Source organism: Bubalus bubalis, chromosome 19 (genome assembly GCF_019923935.1).
Source record: "Bubalus bubalis isolate 160015118507 breed Murrah chromosome 19, NDDB_SH_1, whole genome shotgun sequence".
In the NCBI taxonomy this organism is placed as follows: Eukaryota; Metazoa; Chordata; class Mammalia; order Artiodactyla; family Bovidae; genus Bubalus; species Bubalus bubalis.
Genome location: NC_059175.1, coordinates 71,566,215 through 71,574,409, shown reverse-complemented (window position 1 = coordinate 71,574,409; position 8,195 = coordinate 71,566,215). Strand labels below are relative to the sequence as shown.

Genomic DNA, 8,195 nt, shown 5'->3' with positions numbered 1-8,195 from the left:
AGAGTCTAAGTCCAGATTGGTAAACTTTTGGAGTGCCTCTTTTAGCCTTTCCAGAAAGGCAATGGGGTTCTCATTGGGCTCCTGAGTTATTGCTGAGACTGGGCACAGTCCCACAAGTAATAGGCTTTTTTGTTTTCATGAGTGGACTTCCTTAGGGGTGAGTCTTTCTGAAGCTTATCCTACCCAGAACTGTTGCAACCTGAGAGCCAGGCATCCCCGGGTCAGGGTGCAGATCCCCGGGCGGGCTGAGGCATGACAGCCTCCTAGAGATCGAATCCCCGAGCAGGTCGAGGGTGACGGCCTCCCAAGAATTGGGTCCCTGGGCAGGTCGAGGCGTGATGACCTCCTGGGACCCCTGGGACTAGTGGATCCCCGAGCAGGTTGAGGTGTGACAACCTTTCGAGGACCAGATCCCTAGGCAGGTCAAGGCGTGATGACCTCCTGGGACCCCCGGACTGGAGTTTGGGTGTCCCCAAGGTCTCCAGTGTGACCAGTGCTGGGTAGAATTAAGGGGTTTGTAACTCATTGCTAGTTTGCCCACCATGGATGGGAATAGATATGATATAAGCTCATCCTACCTAGTACTGTTGCAACTGGAGAGCCAGGCATCCCCGGGTCAGGGTGCAGATCCCCAGGCTGAGGCGTGACAGCCTCCTAGAGATCGAATCCCCAGGCAAGTCAAGGCGTGACAGCCTCCGGAGAATTGGGTGCCTAGGCAGGTCGAGGCGTGATGACCTCCTGGGACCCCTGGGACTAGTGGATCCCCAAGCAGGTTGAGGCGTGACAACCTTTCGAGGACCAGATCCCTAGGCAGGTCAAGGCATGATGACCTCCTGGGACCCCCAGACTGAAGTTGGGCGTCCCCAAGATCTCCAGTGTGACCAGTACTGGGTAGGATTAGGGGGTCGGATATTATACAGTATTTCCCTCCCAAGGCCAGCTATTTTCTGGTTCTCTCTCCAGAAGATTGTAGAGGCAACCTTGTCAGTCTGGATGAGGCTCAGGAAAAGAGCATGAAACAGGAGGGAAGGGGGCAGAGCACAACCTTTGAAAGAATGACAAAGCACAAGGGTATAATGTAAACCAATTAAAATCAATTGGGTCCAAGATGACAAGTCAAGTTCAAGTAAACCTTAATCCCCAATCTATAAGCCAACAAACACACCCAGAGGTGGCAGGACAGCTGCAAGGCACAGTCAATAGAGGGAGGAGTGGGTGGTTCCCCAAAGGCTGGGATCATTCTCCCACTCATTAGCATATGAATTCCACCCCCTCACAAAACCTAGCCAGGCCTAAATCCAGGGCCCCGGCCCTTGCCCTTAGCAATGGTTCACACCCTGAAGAGTGGCTTCTCTCCGGATACTAACAAATCCACCTCTTTGTCTCTCAATGAATTTTTGCAATGAGACATCAGAGCCTGGGTTTCATTAGTTTTGGCTGTGCTTGAGTCCCAGGAGAGAGCTGAAAAACAGGAGGAAAAAGCAGTGGGAAAAACGTGCCAAGGAATCCCCTTCATAGCCCGCCGGAAAATTTGCTAAATATCTGACTGGTGTTCACAGTTTCATTGGCCTGATCCTTGGCACAGAGAAGAGAAAGGACAGAAGAACCCCCACCGGCTTGGGTAACAGCTCCTGGGGCCCAGCAGATGGCGCCTTTGGGACATGCTGAGGAGCAGCCTCTCCAGAGTCCCTAATTGTGCCCCTGCCGCCCGCCTGTTCACGGGAGGTTCGAGGAAACAAGAAATGAGAGGTTGTAAACGTCCCTTACCGAGGACTGCTTACCTTAACCGGAGGTCTTCTGGAATCTGAGACTGGGCCGCATGAGCTTTCCGCTGAGTTCGTTTTTTGCTGTCCCAGTTTCCAGCACGATGGGCCTTCCCCTAGCTGGGTTTCTTTGCCTTCCACTTCTAGCATGGGAGCTTCGCTGAGTTGGGCTCCTGCTGTGCTTGGCCTCTTCTACGCAGAGGTTGTTTCAGCCAGGCTAAACCCGAGTCACGGCACCATAGATGTCACGCGAGTGTATGTTCCTCAGTTCTTTGTCTCATCACAACAAAGATTTGGAGCGATGGACATTAAAGCTCTCGGCACGTCACAGCTCTTGGCTCTTGGACAAACCGTGTTATAGCTCTTAGGCAAATCAGTGTTACAGCTCTATTTTATGTAGAAGATAGCAGGAGAATCCATCCTCGAAGCGTGAGGGCATGCCAACCCAAAGACTCGAATAGAAGAGAGTGGAGGAGTGCACAGGGGAGGGGGGGAGGGAGAGAGTGAGAGAGTGAGGGAGAGAGTGAGAGAAAGAGCATACGCACGCAGGAGAGAAAGAGCGAGAAAGCACCTTGGCTCCTCCTTTTATAGGTCTGTTCCTCCACCTGGGCCTGCCCTATGCAAATTGGGCTTAGCCAGGAGTGCTGTTTGTTCTACCTGAGGTCTTCACTCTGGTCCTCAGACCTTCCTTTGACCTTCCTTTGTTCTATTTTCGCGGGCTTTTCCCTTCCTTGTCTTCTAGCCACCACCATTTTGGACTCCTTTTCCCTATTCTACCTACCTAACACTAAAGAATCTGCCTACCAATGCAGGGAACACGGGTTCAATCCCTGGTCCTAGAAGATTCCACATGCCCAGGGGCAACTAAGTCCCCGAGCAACTATTGAAGTTTGCATGCTCCAGAGCCCAAGTTCTGCAACCAGAGAAAGCACTGCAATGAGAAGCCATGGCATGGCAACTAGAGGGCAGCCTCTGCTCACTACACCTAGACAAACTAGCAATACAGACCCAGCATAGTCAACAGTAATTCACAGCCACTAGAGGGCAGCCTCCGCTCACTACAACTAGACAGACTAGCAATAAAGACCCAGCAGAGTCAAAAATAATTTAATGTTAAGAAAAAAGGACAGTTCTTTGAAGAAATGACTGAGACTAGGGGTGAGACTGTAAATATATGAGCCAGGGTAATCTTAAATTATGAGAAAGTAAAGACAACTATCAAGCTGTCCAAACTGATAAAAATGAATGATTACACAGTTTTATCTGTATATACTAGCAAATAACAATCTGAAAAGGAATTTTAAAAAAAATTCCATTTCAATAATGTCAACATGAATAAAATACTTTGCCATGGATGTAATGAGGATGACAAGACTGGCACACTGGAAATTATACACGATTGCTGAAAAATACCCTAAATACATGGACAGATATTCCATTACGATGGAAAGACTTAAGTTGGCAATACCATGGAATGCATCTTCAATCTGAAATGAAGATTCAATATGAATTACAAAAGGCTGAAAGGTTGTTGCTAAACCACAAAAGATGCCAGGATTCTTGGCCTCCAGAGACGAGGAGTTCAATCCAGGGCCAGTGACGAAGCTTGATCGCTCAGAGGTTTTGTGTTATAAAGTTTTATTAAACTATAAAAGAGATAGAGAAAGCTGCTGACATAGACAGCAGAACCCCCTGCTAGTCTTTACAGCCACTGCTGCTGCTGCTAAGTCGCTTCAGTCGTGTCCAACTCTGCGCGACCCCATAGACAGCAGCCCACCGGGCTCCTCCGTCCCTGGAATTCTCCAGGCAAGAATACTGGAGTGGGTTGCCATTTCCTTCTCCAATGCATGAAAGTGAAAAGTGAAAGACTGAGAGACTTCACTTTCACTTTTCACTTTCACTTACAGCCACTAGCAGTCTGCTAATTAAAGAAAGACAATGTCTCAGAGAATGGCACCAGGCCCCTCACCCGCAACATGCATTGAGATAACATTGGCAGCAGGTGAGTCATCCGGGCCATAAAATGATTGACGTGAATCTTGAAGAAAGGTGGATTTCCAAGCACATATATAGTTTCATTAACATAGATTAGGAGAACCAGGTATGAGTAAAACATACTGGTTTGTCGAGTAGGTTCTGAGCCTTTAGGGGGAACCAACCTGAAGGCAGAGTCTTGGGTAAATACATAGTACATTAACATAGCTTAACACAAACATTTCCATAAGAAAAGTGCATTGCTTAGCTCAAGGTTTGAGAAAAGTTAAATTCAGGTGGAGCCAGGAGTCGTCATGGCAACACAGAATTTTCAGAGAAACCTCCTTTTAAGTTTGTATAGAGAAGGAGAAAAATTGCAACACTAGTTTCTTTCCTCCTGCCTCTTAAGAAAGAGACAAAAAAACATCTGACACTTGCAGCCTATTTTCTCTGTCTGGAGACCCCTGGCCTTCCTGCCTGTTACCCTCTCCAGGCCTGTAGGAAGCAATACACAAGCTGACCCCAACATACACGTGGAATGACAAGGGACTCCAAGGAGCCAAAACAATCACGTGAGTCTGCAGTTCAAACGTCCTCTGGTATGCTGTGCTAAGTTGCTTCAGTCAGAGCCCGCCAGGCTCCTCTGTCCATGGGAATTTTCCAGGCAAGAAAACTGGAGTGGGTTGCCGTGCCCTCCTCCAGGGGATCTTCTCAATCCAGGGATGGAATTCCTGCATTGGCAGATAGATTCTTTGCCACTAGCACCACCTGGGGCAAAAGTGCCTAAATGGAGATCAGGGAAACCCAGTTAGGAGAACGGACTCAGAGACAAGGAAGTGAGGGAAGGAGATTCTGAGCCACATTCAGAGAAGCCCTGCAGGTAGTTCTTCAGGTGGAAGAGGAGGAGGAAGCAGGCTGGAGCTGTGTAGAAGATGAAAGAGGGAACTTAAGCAGGGGCCCCCAACCCCTAGGATCTAATGCCTGATGATCTGAGGTGGAGCTGATCAAATAATAGAAATAAGTGTTCGGTCACTCAGCCATGTCCAACCCCTTGTGACCCTATGGACCGTAGCCCACAAGACTCCTCAGTCCACTGAATTCTTCAGGCAAGAATACTAGAGTGGGCTGTCATTTCCTTCTCCAGGAGATCTTCCCGACCCAGGGATTGAACCCGGGTCTCCTGCAATGCAGGTAGACTACCGACTGAGCCACCAGGGAACAGAAAGAGTGCACAATAAGTGGACTGCACTTGAAACATCCCAAAACCTTCCCCCACCCTGTCTGTCAAAAAATTGTCTTCCAAAAAAACTCCCGAGGTCAAGGAAGGAACTTCAAGTGTACTCAGCTGTCCCAGGTTGCTGGCTTAGGGAGATGCTGAAGCAGGGGTGTCCCAAGAGGTAAACCCTCCCTTGTGTGGGGTCCTCAACAGACTTCCGATGGCCTTGGTGATGATTGGAGAGATTTATTTCATTTTTTTTAATATCCTTGTGGGATAAACTTAAAACTTAGCAATTGTTACAGCCTTCCTAAGAAAAAGTTTTATTTCTTTACTGATCCGTGAAGTACCAACTATGATGATCACTGTTCTAATATACCTCATAGTGTTGCTGACACTATGGATATAATTGTGTGAAATTGAACTTGTTCAATAAAAATGATGAAGCATCTGCCCTGTGGCCAGCACTTTCCAAGGATTGGGGAGGAAATGAAATACTCCATAAGATGCACAGCTGGTAGGCACATTCTTTAAAAAAAGCCTTTTACATTTCCACCAATAGTTTATTCTCAATGTCAACACTTGCCAATCAATGACCATGCTGGGTAGGAAGCTCATTAAAAACCCAGGAGCCAGGGTTCCTGGAAGGATATCCCATTCTCCCTTAGACAGTCCTCCTCCCTCAGTGTCCTCATCTGTAAAATCATGGACAACTTACTATAATTCATTCCTGGAACCCAAGTCTATTGAGAGGGATGGGAAATATTACTCCAAGGCCTGGATGATAGACCAGATTTAAAGAAAAATATGTCATTGCTGCTTTTCAGTCAAACAGACAAATACAATGAAGGAAGGAGTCCCTGGCCCTAAGGGATTTGCCTAGGGGTCTAGTCTGGAAAGTTCTTACACATCAGGAGATGGCTCCGAGCTGGATTTCCACAAACAAGAACATCCATGCAAAGGACAAGCCTGCAGAGCTCTGTGCCCATTAGCCACAGGAAGAGACTGCCTCCCTACAGCCAGCAGCATTTACAAGTGACCTCCTAAAGCCTTCACCAAACTACAGGGGCACTTCTGGGCTTTCTGTTTCCCTCACTTTTCTGACTCTTCTTAAAAAAAAATAAATAAATAAATAAAAAAAAACACATTTCTCCATAGAATGCCACAGTGGAAGGAAAATAGGCCTTCAATTTTTAGACCTCAATTTGCTAAAAAAACTTGGAGCTTTTTTTTTTTAATTAAAGCACCACATAATTTAAAAAAAAAATTTACACGTTCTATTTATTCAGTTCTAAAACACCACACTTATTGCACAGGGTCCCCATGGAAAGGCCCCCTCTCAGCAGGACAACCACAGATTCCACCATGAAAGGGCAATGAGGTGCCCACCTCCCTTCTTTACTGCCTGGGTGGCCACCAGGTGTTTAAACCCATGCACCCTACTAAGTTGCTAGGGTGCAATTCGTGGACTCTTCCCCATCCCAGCAGGTGGTCAAGGGCCCACTGGTAGCAGGGCTGGGCCAGTCGGCCAGAGTAAGGGTTGTGGAGTCTCAGCTGGTGAAATCACCAGGAAGGATAAATCCCTTGGACTTCCTGGGGACCTCACTGCAGGCACTGGGCTGCTTTGGAAAACCGCGCTGGTCTGAGCTTTATGCGAAGGGGTAAAGTGGTAAAGGCCTTGACGCCAATGGCGAGGCCTTTCTGCGACCGCCAGGTTAGGGGGCTCCGAGACTGTGCCAACAGAGAGGGCAGAATATGTGGTTCCCTGCTCCACCCTGTTCCACCATCCCCAGTTCCTTTACCTGTGGTCCGCACCTCTCCGCTCCGCTCACTGGATGCCGATCGATGGAGACCCAGAAGCCCACGAAATGGGCATTCCCAGCTGCAATGGCGACCCCTGAGACCTAGGACCCACAGCCTAGGAGCTCGGAGGAGGTGCGCTCCGCCCCCGACGAGGGCCAGGTGTGCTTCGCGCATACGCCCACTGCCAGGAGAGGCCCAAGAGCCCCGCTATTGCCACCAGGTGAAATCCATCCAAGAGCAAATCCACCCCACCAAGACAACCCAAGCTTTTTATCAGCTGTGAAGTGAAGTCGTTCAGTCGTGTCCGACTCTTTGTGACCCCATGGACTGTAGCCTACAAGGCGCCTCCATCCATGGAATTTTCCAGGTAAGAGTACTGGAGTGTGTTGCCATTTCCTTCTCCAGGGGATCTGCCCAACCCAGGGATCGAACCTGGGTCTCCTGCACTGCAGGCAGACGCTTTACCATCTGAGCCACAAGGGAAGCCCCACGCGCTAGGTACCTGGAAAGAGGGAGGCGAGCGAGCAGCACGGCGCGCCCCACAGGCCACCGCCCCTAGGTCAACCACCACCGCGTCTCTCCCCGCAGCCCCCCGCGGGCCTAGGCGCTGCTGGCCCGTGACGCTTGGGGGCCCAGCCGTGCACTGGTCTTAGGTGGTCCCCGCCCAGGCCAGAGGACCACCCCCACGTCCCCCCGAAACAGGGCAGACCGCTCCCCCCACCACCTGGTGGGGATTTAAAAACCTGATGGCCACCCAGGCAGAAAAGAAGGGAGGAGGGCACCTTGCTGCCCTTTCATGGTGGAATCTGTGGCTGTCCTGCTGAGAGGGGGGCCTTTCCATGAGGACCCTGTGCAATAAGTGTGGTGTTTTAGAACTGAATAAATAGAACGTGTAAAAATTTTTAATTAAATTTTTAATTTAAAAAAAAGCTCCAACCGTACGGCCGCACCTCACCCCCCACCCCCGACCTCTCCCCTCAACCGCCGGGGCCCCCTACCCGCGCCCCGGGCACCCTTCCCCCCACACCACCACCGAGGGCGGAGGGAAGGGGCTCCGACGGGAAGCTGGGCGCCAAGCGGGCAAGGGACACGACAGAGGTAAGGGGGCGAGAGAACCGGACAAGACAGCCATGGGACGCGTGGGGAAGGGGGGTTGGGAGCAAGCCCCGAGGCTCGGAGGGCGTGGGGAGGCGCCTGGCGACCGGCGCGGCAGGCCCAGAGCGGCGGACGACCGACGACCGGCCGAGGCAGACCAGTCTAGGGCCAGCGGCGGGAGGCGACGGGCAAGCAAGCGGCCCCGCGGCGGGGAGCCGCCACCCGTCACGCCGCACAGCCCGCGAGTCGCGACCGGAGGATCCGCGCCGTGAGGTCCACGGCCGGGGGGAAGGCAGTCGTGGCCGGCGCCACGGGCAAAGGTGCGTGGGGTGGGGTGGGGGCGG

At 50.9% G+C, this 8,195-nt stretch overlaps 1 long non-coding RNA gene across 1 annotated transcript; it reads left to right on the top strand.

The window, feature by feature from the left end:
• The first annotated feature begins 6,761 nt into the window (after positions 1–6,761).
• On the top strand, positions 6,762–7,644 carry LOC123330580. Its single transcript, XR_006640305.1, has 2 exons — positions 6,762–7,123; positions 7,209–7,644. It is a non-coding gene; the product is annotated as an uncharacterized LOC123330580 (long non-coding RNA).
• Positions 7,645–8,195: the final 551 nt, after the last annotated feature.